Source organism: Erinaceus europaeus, chromosome 17 (assembly GCF_950295315.1).
Source record: "Erinaceus europaeus chromosome 17, mEriEur2.1, whole genome shotgun sequence".
Taxonomy (NCBI): Eukaryota; Metazoa; Chordata; class Mammalia; order Eulipotyphla; family Erinaceidae; genus Erinaceus; species Erinaceus europaeus.
In genome coordinates, this window is record NC_080178.1 from 44,263,674 (window position 1) to 44,279,526 (window position 15,853).

General features: G+C 40.9%; 1 pseudogene; it reads left to right on the top strand.

The window, feature by feature from the left end:
- Positions 1 to 9,044: 9,044 nt before the first annotated feature.
- On the top strand, positions 9,045 to 10,618 carry LOC132533716 (protein SET-like; annotated as a pseudogene).
- The last annotated feature ends 5,235 nt before the right edge of the window (positions 10,619 to 15,853 follow it).

Here is a 15,853-nt window from a genome sequence, read left to right on the forward strand (position 1 = left end):
TTACTTACTGACAGGAGAAGATTTGGATCCCTTGGGTGGAATTTCAGCTCATTAATAGCATTTCCATGACCAACATAGTACTAGAATAAATTAAACATTTCCAGTTTCACATTTAGACATCAATAAGTTTTCCCTTAGTCTTAAGAGAATGGGGAAATAAGGGTGAGGTAGATAGCATAATGGTTACATGAAGAGACTCTCATGCCTGAGGCTCTGAAGTCCCAGGTTCAAACCCTCACACTACCATAAGCCAGAGCTGAGCAGTGCTCTGGTGTAAAAATAAAAAAATAAAAGAAAGAAATTGGGAAAATAGTTTCACTTTGAACAATACTTCTTAGTCTTGATTATGACTTGAAGTTACCCCTATTCTTAGATGGAAAAAAACTCACAAGACTCACCTATAGCCACTCCAGTTCGGGTTAGATTAGCCAAGGCACAAACAAAGATTGAAAAGAGACTCCAATGTGCCCCAGGATGAAACCTTTAGATTGGCAAAAGTTCTTAGCAAGTCCCAAAACCTAGATAGACACCAGTATCTGTGAGAGAGAACATATGTTCAAATATATCCATAAACTAGTGTAAAATATATACCTGAAAGCAGAAGTACACTAGAGTTTACAGTGAGTACCCCCCTAACACTTCCTCTCCACTATTCCAACCTTTGTGTCCATGATAACTCAACAATTTGTTTGGCTTTGTACGTTAACACTCTTTTCAGACACCAGGTTCCAGATCCCAACAGGATGCCAGCCAGGCTTCCCTGGATTGAAGACCCCACCAATGTGTCCTGGAGCTCCGGTTCCCCAGAAACCCACCCTAATAGGGAAAGAGAGAGGCAGACTGGGAGTATGGACCAACCAGTGAACGCCCATGTTCAGCTGGGAAGCAATTACAGAAGCCAGACCTTCCAACTTCTGCAACCCACAATGACACTGGGTCCATGCTCCCAGAGGGATAGAGAATGGGGAAGCTATCAGGGGAAGGGGTGGGATATGGATATTGGGTGGTGGGAATTGTGTGGAGTTGTACCCCTCCTACCCTATGGCTTTGTTAATTTATCCTTTCTTAAAAAAATAAAAATTAAAAAAATTAAAAAAAATTCTTAGCAAAGCTTCAAGGCAGTGTAGTTCATGTGAGTATCTTGTAATATGGAATCACTCTTCTGTTACTAGTGATTTACGTTTTCAGAATAAGGCAAGAGTGGTCCAGGAGGTGGCACAGTGGCTAAGGCACTTGACTCTCAAGCATGAGGTCCTGATTTCAATCCCTGGCAGCACATGTACCAGAGTGACGTCTGGTTATTTCTCTCTCTCTTGTATCTTTCTCATAAATAAATAAATAAATAAATAAATAAATAAATAAATAAATAAAATCTTTAAAAAAATAAGGCAAGATAGGAGGGAAAGTGCTTCACAAATAAAAATCTTTGCATTTCCACTTTAATTTTTATTACTCAAAAGTGAAAATTTTTACTAAGGACCTTTCTGAAGGTAGAAATAAGCTGTTTAAACAAAGTCAAATGAGAAATTTTACAGACATTATTCCACTAGCTTTAAATTCAGCACAAGAAGCTTTCTTTCACAGAGTTGCATTACAGGGGTGAGGGGGAGGAAGGGGGAGAGAAGAGAGGGAGGGAATGAAAGTGCACTACAACAGAACTAGAAACCTACTTTATGCACTGCATTGTTATGGTGTAGGGAAATTGTGAGATTGTGGTTGAGCTTGGTGTGGGACCTCCCATTGAAAGATGGGTGCCTGGATGGCATGACCATCCTGTTAGCCTCTCTCTCTCCACTAGAGACCAAGCAAGGAGGGAAACAACCAACAGGATCTGCCCCCCCCCCATCAGTATCCCTGCTTCACAAAGACCCTGTAGCCCCTGACACACAGCCCACTTCCTCGTTTCCAAACCAGTTAGTTAGCTCTGGGGTTACTGGAAGTTCATCTCTTTGATCGTATATGACCCATACATCATTGTTCTGCTCTCTGTCAAACAGTAACTTCAGGCCCTCTCCCAACCCACTCCGTTCCTTTGATCATACCTGATCCATCTTCTCTCTGCCCTCAGGACCCGTCTCTGTATTCTGGTTATTGATAACCCCATTTCCTCATTCCTCCAACCAAATAAACCCTTGCTCAATAGTCACTAATCAAACCCTGACCTTTTCTCAACCTCTAACAATTCCCTCGTTCCTTAGATCATTCACTAGAGAAGTCCTGACCCCCTCCAGGCCGCTTGACTTCCTACCATATATGGAATATACATGTTACTTCCTCCTATGATCCCTTAAACCCCTGCTTTGCTGTTCAATAAACGGATCATTCCTAAACACAGTCTCTGGGTCATTTTATGTCATGTCACTAGCAACGGACACAGAGAATCCCGTAAGGCCCTACCCCGGCTGCCTCGATTCACATTTTCCTAAGCACCCACTCCTGGTGCGCAACAGGGTGGACATGCCAGGAAATCTGTGCCTGAGAGAGGCCTCCCCACAAAATCCTGGCATTATGGTATAATAATCCTAATTATGTCTCTAGATCCAGCCACAGCCAGCAGAGGAAGGCTGGTATTGCTATCATATGTACCATCCTTCTCTCTCTCTCTCTGTCTCTCTAAATTTTACATATATTACTATTTATTTATTTACTAATGAACAGGTACAAATTGAGAGGGCAATAGAGAGACACCTGCAGCTCTGCTCCACCACTCATGAAGCTTCCCACTGTAGGCAGGGACCAGGGACTTGAACCTGGCTCCTTGCACACTGTAATGTGTGTACTCAAACAAGTGTGCCTGGCTCCCTGAGGCCTTCTACATGTAGTTACAAGTCACTTCATTCCATAATCACTAAGGAAGACTAAATGGACATCCTTGTCTTTTCTTATTTTGCAAACAGATATGGAAGAAATATCTCATCAAGCATTACATGGTATGTCTAACCTTTTTTAAAGAATATTTTTACCCCCTTTAAAATCTCAGTGCAGTAGTGTATGCAAATGAGCACACAAGACCCAGGTTCAAGCCCCATCTCTACCTGTGAGGTGGAAGCTTCCCTAGCAGTGAGCCAGGGGTGCATGTGTGAGTCAATGTGTGTCTCACTCTGTCTCCCCCTTCTCTCAATTTCCGTATCTATCCAGTAAGTTTAGAAATACAAAATACTATCTATCCATTCAACAATATTCTGTAGTTTTTTTTTCCTAGATGAATTTCTTTTCTCTTAAGTCTTTTGAATTAAATATTTTTAAAGCAGCCAGTTGTCAGGCATTAAGCCAGCCCTCCTGCTCCATCCTGCATTGCTGACAGTATGGCCTATTTACATAATGATTGTTTTGCCTAAAATATTCCCACCCATCCTATCTTCTTTTACCTCCAGACCTGCCCTGCATGCAGGGTAACATCAATCCCAAAAGTGTGGTTGAGATCTTGATGGGGAGAGCATTAAATTTGTGTATGGCTCTGGGTAGTATATTCATTTTGATGATGCTAATTCTTCCAACCCATGAACATGAGATATCTTTCCACATCTTTGTGTCTTTTTCATTATCCTTGAGTAGTGACTCATAATTTTCAGTATACAAGTCTTTTACTTCTTTGGTTAAGTGTATTCCTAGATATTTTTTGTTTTTATTGCTATAGTAAAAGGAGTTGACTTCTGGATTTCAACTTCTTCTAACTTAGTGTTTGCGAAGAGGAATGCCACTGACATTTGAATGTTAATTTGGTAGCCTGACACCTTACTGTATTGCCTGATGACTTCTGAAAGCTTCTTTTTGGATTCCCTAGGTTTTACTTTTTTAAAAAATATTTTTGTTAATATTTATTTATTCCCCTTTGTAGCCCTTGTTGTTTTATTGTTGTAGTTATTATTGTTGTTGTTATTGATGATATTGTTGTTGGATAGGACAGAGAGAAATGGAGAGAGGAGAGGAAGACAAAAGGGGGGGAGAAAGATAGACGCCTTCAGACCTGCTTCACCACCTGTGAAGAGTCTCCCCTGCAGGTGTAGAGCCACAGGCTTGAATCAGGATCTGTATGCCAGTCCTTGTGCTTTGCGCCATGTGAGCTTAACCCGCTTCACTAGTGCCCATCTCTCTGGTTAGATTTTTCTATGTAGACTCTCATGTCCTATGCAAATAGGGAGAGTTTGACTGCTTCTCTTCCAATATGTGTTGTTTTAACCGGGCTAGCTTCACAGGTGGGTAACAGAGACGACCAGAGACACACGGCTGAGCTGAGAACGCAGTTTAATCTTTTTTCACGAGTGGGCAAACATGTGCTCCCTTGTCTTTCTCCTCCAGTGGCAGAGAGAGACTCTTAACCTAATCACCACACAGATCTGTCCTGCATTCTTCTCCTCTGGAGGCTGAGGCAGGAACTCAGGAAATATGTAGGGTTGGGGGCAGGGAGAAGGGGAGGCCAGAAACTAGCAGGGGCTAAACCACAATCTTCCAGAGGCAGGGTAGGGGAAACCAAAACCAATGAGAAGCATACAACAAATATGTATGCCTTTAATTCTTTGTTCCTTCCTGATTGCCATGACAAGAACTTCCAACACTATGTTGAATAGCACTGGTGATAGTGGGCAGATTCCATTGCACTTGATGATGACAGGACTTGGGACCTGGTGGTGTCTCATCTAGAAGAGTACACTATCTGCCATTTGCAAAGACCTGTGTTCAAGGTCCTCACGCACAATGGAGATATTTGACAAGTAGTAGAACAGTTTTGCAGGTGCCTCTCCTGCTCTCTGTTTCCCTTTAGTTCATACATTCTATCAAAGAAAGGACTGCCTGAAATAGTGGAGCATCAGGACACCAAGCCCCACATAATATAGTAGTAAATATGGAAGGAATGAAGGGAGGGAAGGAAAGAGGGAGCAAGGGAGGAAGACAGAGAGAGAGAGACTAGCTTTATGGAGGAATGAACTACCTCCATTTGGGGGAGTCTACCCCACAGCAGTTTCTTTCACTGTTCTCCTAACCTGCTCCCTGACCCAAATGCTCAGCCTCAGGCCAAGAGCAACTAAATACTCTCTTTCCTCAGGAAATGAAAATGAGAGATATATTCATCCCAGGGTGAGCTGCAGAAGAATGGGAGGTATGAGTATAGGGAAGGCTTTCCGTGATGGCCTGGCCCCTGCTTCCAGTTTGGGACCCCACACTCCTGACCCTGGGTCCTGGGCCCCCAACAGACTGTTGATAAAACTACACTGGGAGGGGTTCCTGCTTCAGACTGGCCCCTTCTTCCTCTACTAACACCACTGATCACAAAGCCAAAGGACATGATGCTGATTGACAACTGTTCCTGGCCACCAAGGCTGTCCTGACGCTAAGCATGGTGGCGATGAAGGGCTGCGTGGAGACCCCAGTTGGCTGGCTGAGATGTGCTGAAGCACTAGCTGTGCTGCCCGAACCTTCCCCACTGGAGTCTCCCTGCAAATCCACCAAAACTCACTCTTGTTTGAGTTGCAGCAGTTCTAGTTGCTCCAAGACTTCCTGGTTTTGTTGCTTTTTCTTGGCTAGTTCACAATTGGCATCTCTTTGTTTTAGCAAACTCAGAATAGTCCTCTTGTTTTTGCAGAGATGACAGCAGCATTGGTGATTGGTCTTCAAAGATGTATGAATTCCAAGATGAAAGAGGGGCAGTTCATTTCTTTGAGCTGAGCAAGAAAACAACTGATGGGCTAGTAAAATAGCTGGCTTATACAGTGGCTGCTTTGTCATTGGAGAATTGGGTTTCAGGCCCGGCCCCTCCACACTGAAGGAAGCCTCAGTGCTCTGGTTGCATTCTCTATCTATCTAAAAGAAAAAATAATAATGTTTAAATGTGCGAATGAAGCAGCCACATGTTGAACTCACGTGCTCAAATGAGACTCTGAGCAAAACTTACCAGAAGCAACAGTTCTTTTTTTTCATCCCTATGGTGTGTGTGTGTGTGTGTGTGTGTGTGTGTGTGTGTGTGTGTGTGTGTGTGTGTGTGTGTGTGTGGTGTGTGTAATCAAACCCCAGGGCCACAGGCATGCAACCACAGAGTCTTCCACTAAGCTCTACCCCTGGCCCAAAGTCCTGCATGTTTAACAAAGGCAATACTCTGGACTATTATGTCCAGAATTGTCAGTTTAACTAGATAATGGTTTGAAAATAGGATGATTTAGGCAAATAAAAAAAGAAGCCATAGTGACGAAAAACATGAAAATGATGGTCAGATATGTTCACTACCATCTGAAAAGAGGTTTCTTGAACCTTCTGCACCTATAGCTCACCTGAGGGTCTTAGTCAGGTGGAGACCTCAATTCTGGGGGTGTGGGAAGGGGCCCAAGATTCTATGGAATGAGCTCCCACCCAGAGAGGAAGTATCACTCTTGTAAAGCCCACTGACATCCCTTCAATCTGCCCTCCAGAGGGTGGGTTCAAACATTCCCAGACAGGGTTATATGCAAGAGTGAGGCAGAAACAACTCTTACAGAAAAAGTGGCATTTCTGGTTCCTATGTGCCTTCATAGCATCTGTGACTCCAAGGTTATTAGCTGCATTCTTCATGAACTGTTTTTTTTTTTTTTTTCTGATTGTAGGCCAGCATTACAGGGAAAAATAATATAAATAAAAAATTAATAAGTAAATAAAACACATGCTGGAAATGTAGTTCTTTTTGTGGACTACTAATATTTCTCTCTACAAAGGCTATGTTTCATAGGAGTCCAAATTATGGGCTTTTCTGTTGTTGTTTTTTTCCTAGCTGAGAAGAGTTTTTTCAGTCAAGGCCTTTCTTTTTCAAACCTAAGGTCTGGCTCAAGCAAGCCAAGCAGAACGGCACCTGAAAATGTGTGACTGTCTATGTTCTTCCCTGCACTCATGCAACAGAGTAGAGTAAACCCTCCTTCATGCTCCAAACCCCTCCCCAGTGCATTTATATAAACTGTGAGGAGATCAGAAAGTAGCATCAGCTCCAAAATGTAGTGCACCAAACATGCCTTTAGTATGTTCCTGGAAACAAGGTCATGACTCAAACTTCATTCTTACACGAAATGCATGATTTGGCACATTGCCAGGCAGACATGCACAGGATATCTGCAGTGACCTTGTCTTGTCTGCTGCCCCCACTGCACCACCTCTCAATCAAAGCATAACACTACCTGGTTCTTGAACACAGCGTCCTTGTCTTCATTATCTGGTATCTCCATAGAATCTCTTGGTCTCTGGATCCTTTTTTTTATGTTTCAGCAGTACAGCAGGCTGTTGGCCTTGGCACGATGCATGCACCCATAGCACAGCTCCTACAATGACACCAAGGGTCTTTCTTACCTTCAGAATTCTTCCTGTGCTCTCCCAAGTCTGGATTACTCCAGGACTGTGTTTGATAAAAAGATGTATGAACAACGATCAGCACAGTGTGTTTGATAGGCTGAGACTTCTGGTTGCAGGAGTGGTCACAATTCTGATTGAAGTGCAGGGTCTACATCAACTCAGAACCCTTGTTCTCCCAGCCCTATTTGTGTTGAGTGGCAGACACCCCATCATTTGCTTGTCTGGGGAGACCAGTACCTGTCCTGCTTTCTCATGATCCCTACAAGTTGTAGTCTCAGAGGTCTGAAGTTCTGTTTTGGTGTTCTTTGATGAACTATGTGGATGTAGTATGCTATAAGAAAATAACAACTACACAATTACACATCTAGAGTAATGATCATCTTAGAGGCAAATACAGCCAATGGAAGTTGTCTCAGTGGTTCTTTTCTGGGATCTGCATTGCAGAGGTTAGGGATCTATGTGTCTGATAAGACTGGACCTCAATCCCAGCATGCTTGCTTACAACTTGACTTTTGAGCATTATGGACAGCACTGTCTCAGGCATAGAAAATGCAGTCAGTACACACACACACACACACACACACACACACACTGCCTGTGTAATTAACATTTAAAGCAAAGTTGCTAAACAATGTAAGTGAAATTTCTAGTGTATTTGGAACTGCTGATGACCATGCAGCCCTAGCTTCCTGCTGAGAGACTGTGAGCCCTGGATATCTCTGCTGTCCTCACTATGGAGCACAAACGCTGGGACACAATGTGAAGGCATGAATGGAAATATCTAATATTCCTGAATCAAGATACAACTCAAAGTACATTTAGTAAAGTGTGCGCCACCCCCAAAGACCAGCATGTTACCTTTTGGTTCTTGTTTTTGTAAAGACAGACTTATTAAGCTCCAATGTGATAAGTAATGCTACGGGTGCAATATTTCCAGAGGCTGGGATGGGTTTTTAACCTGGAGGTCTAGGTAGAAAGTTGACTGCAGAATTAAGAGAGAGAGTTGGTTTACTTTCAATCATTTCCTTTGAGGCTTTAGAGGCCATATAGATATACTGAAGAAAGAAAAATAAGATAGGAACGTATAACACATTCTTACTCTACACCAACAGTGCTAAGTGCTTAATATAATGCAAAATGGACCAGAGAAATAGCATAAGTGGTTAGGCAAAATTCTTTTTTGTGTCTGATGCTTTGAGGTGTCAGGTTTAGTCTTTGGCATAGAGGGGGAAAGATAGTGAGAGAGGGAGAGAGAGAGAGAAATAGGGGGGATAGGAGAGAATGAAAGAAGATTGCATAAATAGCAACTTAAGATAACAAAGAAAATCTCTAAATCGAAGGACCAGTCCTCAAAAGGTTGTCTGACAACTTCTAGGTATCTCTAGCACTTAAAAAAAAAACAAAATTGGATTTCTCCATATACTTTAAACAAAGTCACATGAGCCACAGACATGAGGACCCTACTATTTTCTATTAAGCCGCATAGTTCAGTTTAAAACTACAACTCAGGATATATATATAATGGAACATGGTACATTCAGCTCACTTGATGCATTACTTTTACCTACCTAGGCCATCCTCCTTACCCAGCAGACACCTGAACTTTGACTCTTTTAAGTAGTAGAGAGTCAGAAAAGAGTCTTAGTTGAGAATCTCAGGGATTAGAGTTAAGGTGAGATAGAAAATTCTAGAAACCTCCTAGCTGGCTTGTTCATTAAGTCTATTTCATTCTGTACTTCATGGATATATTCCATTGCTTCCTGTTGCTTTTTTATCAAGCTGCTTTCTGGGGAGTGACGATTTTGAAGGTAGAACAGAAATATAACAAACTCTGCTAGCCATTTTTTCAGAAGAGATCGGAATTGATGGTCAATATCCCAAATTTAGGATTAACATTTGTCAACCACCCACAAGTGTCTACACTGCTTGGAGAAGAGGATGAAGAGGCACTGCATTACTTGACAAGAGTTGAAGTGACAGAATTTGAAGATAGTAAATCAGGTAACAGAATAGACTTTTATTTTGTTGAAAACCCTTACTTTGAAAATAAAGTTCTCTCCAAAGAATTTTATCTGAATGAGAGTGGTGATCCTTCTTTTGAAGGATCCACTGAAATCAAATGGAAATCTGGAAAGGATTTGATCAAATGTTCAAGTCAAACCCAAAATCAAACCAACAGAAAGAGACAGCATGAGGAACCAGAGAGCTTCTTCACCTGGTTTACTGACCATTTTGGTGCAGTCGCAGGTGAGTTAGGAGAGGTCATTAAAGATGGTATCTGGCCAAATACACTACAGTACTACTTGGTTCCTGATATGGATGATGAATAAGGTGAGGGGGAAGATGATGATGATGAAGAGGAAGAAGGATTAGAAGATATGAAGAAGTGGGGGCCTGGTGGTGATGCACATGGTTGAACTCACATGTTACAATGTGCAAGGACGTGGGTTCAAGCCCCCAGTCCCCACCTGCAGGGGGGAAAGCTTCTCAAGTGGTGAAGTAGTACTGCAGCTGTCTCTCTGTCTCTCACCCTCTCTATCCCTCCCTTCCCTCTTGATTTCTGACTGTCTCTATCCAATCAATAAATAGATAATATTTTTTTAAAAAAAAGAAGATATGAAGAAGGAGATGAGGATGAAGGAGAAGTTGATAATGAGGGGGAGGAAAGAGAGGAAGATGAAGGATATGACTAATGAAACACTGATGAATTCCAGCCTTTTTTAATTTTCTCCTGTCCCTAGGAGCAAGTTGCAGTCTTTTTTTCCCCCATTTTCCCTGCCCCTGTGTGCAGTCACCCTGTCTTTAAGGTCTCCTCTCTCCTTTATACAATGGCTATCAACTTATTTTTTGGGGGGATACCTTGAGAAGAATAAGTTGAATAGATTATCCTTTTCTCTTCCAAACTAATATGTTTTTTCATTTAAAACCTTTTTAAGAAAACCTGTATCTTTCTGCAGTTAGCAGAAAGACAGACAGCTTTGTGGTTTTTTTTTTGAATTTTTTTATTTATAAAAGCAAACACTGATAAAACCATAGGATAACAGTGGTACTACTCCCCTATCCTTTTTCAACAAAAACTTTTGGAATCAATACCACCATGCTCTGTGGGAACAAAGAACAACTTTCTGCTCCCTTAGCTCTGCTAGAATCTGGGGGCTGTTAGGCCCCTGTGTAGTAGTGCATAGAATTCTAGCTGTTTTCCTCCTTTCTCTCAGATCTTGAATCTGAGAGGATCATATAGCAAAGCAGACACCTTCCCAGTTTTTGTTTGCTTGTTTTTATTTTTGCCTCCAGGGTTATAGCTGGGGCTCAGTGCTGACACTACAAATTGACTGCTCCTGGTGGCCATCTTTTGTCCATTGTTGCTGCTGTTATTCTTGTTATGACTGCTGTTAGACAGGACAGAGAAAAATTGAGAGGAGGGGAAGTTAGAGAGGAGGAGAGAAAAACAGACATCTGAAGACCTGGTTCACGGCTTGCAAAATGACCCCCCCCCCTTGCAGGGAACTGAACTGGGATCATTGTGCAGGTCCTTGTGCTTCACACTATGTGCGCTTAACCCGGTGTGCTAGCGCCTGGCCCTCATCCTAGTTTTGAATCATCATTCCCAGACTATTCCAGTCTGACTATTCCAGTCTATTTTCAGTCTGAAAATGTAATTCAGGAACTAGGTGGCGACACACCAGTAGAGTGCATATAACAGTGCAGAAGGAGCTGGGTTTAAGCCTCTGATCCCTAGCTGCTGCAGGGAGGGAAGCATCATGAGTGATGAAGCAGTGCTCCTGATGCTACTGCTGCAGATGTTAGTGCTGCAGATGTTCCTTTCCTCTCTTCTCTAACTCCCCCATTCCCTCTCAATGTCTGTCTCTATCCAACAAATAAAGATATGAAATAGTAAAGAAGTGAGTGCAGATGTAAAAATAAAAATGCAATTTCATCAAACTTTGAGCTGTGGGAGTATCATAGACAATGAGCTTTACCAGAGTTTAACTACTGTTAACTGGAAAAGAAAATCATCATAAAATTCCTTTTCAGAATCCAAGTGTTACAAATAATCTTCTCAGTCAAACTGAAAGTCACAATAGATTCAGAACCTGCTACCAACTGCATATCTATCAACAGAGCTTCTTGGCCCATGACAACTAACACTTTCAGTGCAGGTTAAGAAATGTATACATTGGGAGTCAGGGGTAGTGCATCGGGTTAAGTGTACATGGCGCACAGCACAAGGACTGGTATAAGGATCCAGGTTCAAGCCCCCGGCTCCCCACCTGCAGGGGAGTCGCTTCACAAGCGGTGAAGCAGGTCTGCAGGTGTCTAACTTCTCTCCCTCTCTCTGTCTCCCACTCCCCTCTCCATTTCTCTCTGTTCTATCCAAACGATGACACCAATAACAACAACAATAATAACTACAACAATAAAAACAACAAGGGCAACAAAAAGGGAAAATGAATAAATGTTTTTAAAAATCTTTTAAAAAATGTACACATCAAGAGCAGGGTGGTGGCACACTTGGATTACACATGACCATGCACAAGGACCCAGGTTCAAGATCTCAGCCCCCAACTGCAGGGGGTGGAGGAGGGGAGAAGCTTCAGGAGTAGTAAGGCAGTAATATTGGCAGGTGTCTTTCTTCCCACCTCAGAATTTCTCTCTGTCCTATAAAATATAAGAAAACTAAAATAAAGCAAAGAAAGAAAAAAAAAAGCAGACACTGTATTACTGAGTCTCCTTGCATAAAAGTTCCTAAAATACTGGTATCTTCCCTTAAAAAATAAATGAAAAAAATGTATAAATTGTTCAACAGATCCTGACAGTATACCAGAGGTTATGAATACACATGCTCACACATAACATATACTCATGATTTCATATCATTACTTTAAAAGAAGCATTATTCTTGGAGGATGTTAAATGGAAATGAACTCCATTTCTGTACTTTTTCTGAAAACCAAAATTATTTATTTATTAGTAAGACAGAGGTTATGGAGGAGGAGACAGACAGAGAGAGAACCAGAGCATCACTCTGGCATGAGATGCCAAGGTTTGAACTCAAAACTTCTTGCATGAGAGTCCAACATCACCTCTCAGGTGCACAACGGCCTTTTAAAAAAAGATTATGCCACCCAGCGTATGACCTCTGATCTCCCTCACAACTAGCGACCTGCCCTGAGGACCAGTACTTCAAGGGCATGTGCCAAGCTCTGCCACTATAGGTGAGTGACAGTCACCTATAGTGATTTTCTTTGGGAGGTGGGAGGGTGCATTCAATTTTGTAAACCACTACTAATCACAATTTTCAAGAAGGAAAAAATAAATGTGCAAGAGGATGTATTATCATGGTCGTTGTTATATAAATAAGGGCCATAAACCTAAAACAAACTTGTCAAAAAATCAGTCTTTGTATTTTGTAATCACCTGACCTTTCAAACCTGGCTTCAATACCTGGGTTTCATACCTTGGTTCAAACCAGGTATGAAACAGGAGAACCAGAGAGCATAAGAGAACGGGAGGAGTGGGGGAAGAGCTCCATGAATGGTGGCATGGTGCTTGGTGTCTCTCTAGATAAATGGAAAGAAAAAATAGGCTTGGGAGTTTGCTCAGTATGCTCACAGCCAGAGTTTACTCCTCAGGGAACACTTATAAAAATTATATATACATATATATATATAATTTGCAGGCCATTAAAATATCTCACTTTAATAGTGTGGTGTGGGTGGGGGGAGATAGCATAATGGTTATGCAAAGATCATAATGGTGATGCCTCAGGCTCCAAAGTCCCAGGTTCAATCACCCATACTACCAAAAGTCAGAGCTGATCAGTTCTCTGGTTAAAATAAATAAGTAAATAAATAAAATAGATTAATACTGGGATGCTCTGACATGCCTGCAACCTAGGTTCAAGCCCAGCTCCCTCTGCATTGGAGGAAACTTTGGTGACGAGTCTATTTGAAAGCCAGGTCAGAGTAGTGCAGCCATGCTGACAATATTTTAAAACTAAAATTTTTAATAAACTTAAAAATGTATTTACGGTTTAGTGTAGGCTGCATTCCAGGTACTTTACATGTGTTAACTGACTGGATTGATACAATAACCCTATGAAGCTGATTATCCCTGTTACATATAAGGAAACTGGAACAAATTCTAAGATACTTATCCAAGGTCAACACATGGCGGCAGCAGAATCTCATTTTTGTTTTGTTTTGTTTAGAAGTAAATAATCCAACCTTTATTTGGCCTGGCAGAAGCACAATTTATGTCCTATACGGAGCTTATACTTTACTACATTGCATTTCTTTTCCAGGAAAAAGAACTACAAAAATAAAGATCATTACAAAAAGGTAAGGCATACATTTATTGCTTTCAACCGTTCTTTTCATCACAATGAAGCAACACAATTTTACAAAAATAAAAATTTATTAAAAGCAGTAGAGTCTGAGCAGGAGACAGTACAAAGAATGTGAACTGTGTAAACATCACTACATTCAGCTCACCTTGATTGAATGCTGACAGACAACTTTAATGGCTCTCAGTGCCCTTAATAGCAAGATACATTAGTTCTCCTGTACTCAGAAAACACACCCTAATTTTGATTAGGAAAAGGTATTTTGTCGAAGTTGGTCCCATCGGCAAATACTGCCATTGACACAAAAAATGGCTATGAGAATGTTGCTGTCTCTACTAAAGCTGGTTTGACAGATAGCAGCACCACATTTATGATGAGACAATGTTGTACATCTAGGGAGAAAACATGACAACAGGTTATACTATTCATGCAGAATGCTGTCATGTTTCATTCATTTACATCTAACTCACTTAAAACTGTGAATGAGACAGTGAACAATGTTCCACCTCATGTAGAAGGCATTCAAAACAAAACAGACTTCACACAAAGACTTCTGTGCAAAATGAGCATATTTTAAATTTAAGATGTACTGTGTAACTTACATAGAGAACTAAGTTTCCTTCACTATACTCCTGAAAAGCAATTAAAAAAAACAAAAAAGTAGGGCTGGGGAGACAGCATAGTGGTTATCTGAAAGATTTTCATGCCTGAGGCTCCAGGCCCCAGTGTTCAAACCATAGCACCACCATAAGCCAGAGCTGAGCAGTGCTTTGGTAAAAACTAAATAGGTGCATCAAAATGACTCTGGAATGATATAAGAATCTCTAAAGTGATAAAACATTTTAGAGAAAAGGGTATAAATTATGAATTTCTAAATACTTACTTAGCTTTGTGAGGATCTTCAGCTTCTAAATCCCAAACATAGAGTCTGCCAACCCAATTGCCCAATGCAAGCATCTGTATAAACCTATTTTTTATAACATCAAATTATCAAAATAAGGCCACTGAGTAGTCAAGTTGTCCAAAGACACCTTTCTAACTTTAGAAAAGTCACCTCTTGAAAATGAGTATATTATCATTCAATTGTGTTTTTTACTTCTGATTTGTAAATGGGTGCGAGAACCATTGTAAATGGACTTGAAATCTCATCTGAACTTTTCCATTCCAGTAATTGTTACCCCATGGCCAATTTTGATAAGAAATTACATGCTATTTGGTGGCAGAGAAACACAGCTTTTATTACAATAATATTGCAACTATCCCTTTGTTATTGCTATTAATCTCTTATTGTGCTTAATTTATAAAACAAACTTCACCATCAGTGTGTATGCATCTTAGGAAAAAGCAGGATATACACAGATGCTACTTGAACTTTGAAAATTAAGGTATTATGCAAATCATTTGGCAATGACTTTACAACTTGCACCAGCTAATTGTTTCTTCTGCTTTAACAGTATAGCCAAAGCTATAGAAAACTCTTTCAATACTTTCATCCTAATATCAAATGTTTTAAGAATTTCAGATGGCTGCTATTTTTGTCTTTGCCTTATATACTGATTCTTTCAAGTTTTTCTGGTAATGGTACACAGATGGATTAATACCCTAGCCTCCAATATTAAATCTTAGTACAGATGTTATGGAAAATATACACCAAACTGCCACCACTGGCAGCTATCAATTCATTCATAATAGCAGTACAGATGGTGAGTGAAGTCACAAAGGTAGAATAGCATCTAAGGTGGAAAAAAAAAAGAGAAACATGCAAAGCAATGAGTAAGTTCTTACATGAAACAACAAAAGATGTGCAGAAGAGAAAACAATAATCATAATTTTGTAATTTCATATGTAAATTTTGCTACCTTTTTTCAGAAATCCATAAAACCTCATGTACCAAATGTCATACCGACTGTAAACAAATCACTCAAGGATAGTCACACTGTATTTAATTATTATTTAATTTATTTAGATTCATTGGGTTTAATGTTATCTATATCATCTTCCATCTTGTCAGGTTACCAGGCCACAATGGCATTTCACAAGACTTAAAAAAACAAAGGAGAGGGAGTCGGGCGGTAGCGCAGCGGGTTAAGCGCAGGTGGCGCAAAGCACAAGGACCGGCATAAGGATCCCGGTTCGAACCCCGGCTCCCCACCTGCAGGGGAGTCGCTTCACAGGCTGTGAAGCAGGTCTGCAGGTGTCTAT